The 652-nt window shown below is 29.3% G+C and overlaps 1 protein-coding gene and 1 long non-coding RNA gene across 2 annotated transcripts in view; one reads left to right on the top strand and one right to left on the bottom strand.

Moving 5' to 3' along the window:
- The window catches only part of LOC119589074, a 6,617-nt gene extending 6,159 nt beyond the window's left edge, over positions 1-458 (top strand). Inside the window, exon 3 of the long non-coding RNA XR_005230170.1 lies at positions 371-458. This is a non-coding gene — a long non-coding RNA (uncharacterized LOC119589074). The remainder of the gene's footprint in view (positions 1-370) is intronic.
- LOC119589070 (ubiquitin-conjugating enzyme E2 G1-like) overlaps positions 1-652 on the bottom strand; it is a gene marked incomplete in the record, with an annotated part of 59,651 nt that overhangs the window by 47,924 nt on the left and 11,075 nt on the right.

The following is a 652-nucleotide window of genomic DNA, read 5'->3' as shown; positions in this document are numbered from 1 at the left end:
AGTGCATGTTTTGTAAATATTAGGAAGTTAAGTATATGATTATTTGTTGACTGATCTTAATTTATGGATTTTCATATTGAAAATGTAAAATGTAAAGAAATGAGAATAACATGTTGTATAATACATCTTTTGTCTTTAAGCATGGAAGAAGAAAAAGGATCTAAGTATGAAGCAGTGTAATTCAAGTATATACTTGAAGTCTTCACAAAACAATATTATTAAAACTTTCCTGTAATTCTTATTAATCTTTTTAGAATCTTCTGAGGTTTTAGTCCAAAATTGTTGGGAAGAAAAGACAGATAGTTGAAATTTTGTAATGAGCCAGCAAGTAATTAGAATGGAAGTCGATCATTGATATTTCTTTTTTTAGGTGCAAAACCTGGAAGAAAAAGAAAAAGGCAGGTTTCCGACATAGCCTCAGAGACACCAGCCAAGAAAGCTGCATCTTCTGATGTTAAAAAAAACCCCAAAGAAACTCCTAAGAAAACTCCAAAAGAAAATATTAAACAGTCAAACTTTTTAAGCTAAAAAAACTCCAAAAGAAACTCCAAAGCAGTAGGATGATGACTGCATTCGATTTTCATGTAGTTAGAGTAAGAAAAATGGATTTTAAAGAAGTAGCTATTTTGAATTTTATTTAGCTTTAAATTGA

This window comes from Penaeus monodon, chromosome 25 (genome assembly GCF_015228065.2).
Source record: "Penaeus monodon isolate SGIC_2016 chromosome 25, NSTDA_Pmon_1, whole genome shotgun sequence".
Lineage (NCBI taxonomy): Eukaryota > Metazoa > Arthropoda > Malacostraca > Decapoda > Penaeidae > Penaeus > Penaeus monodon.
The sequence above is the reverse complement of the archived record's forward strand: the minus strand, read 5'-3'. Positions and strand labels throughout refer to the sequence as shown.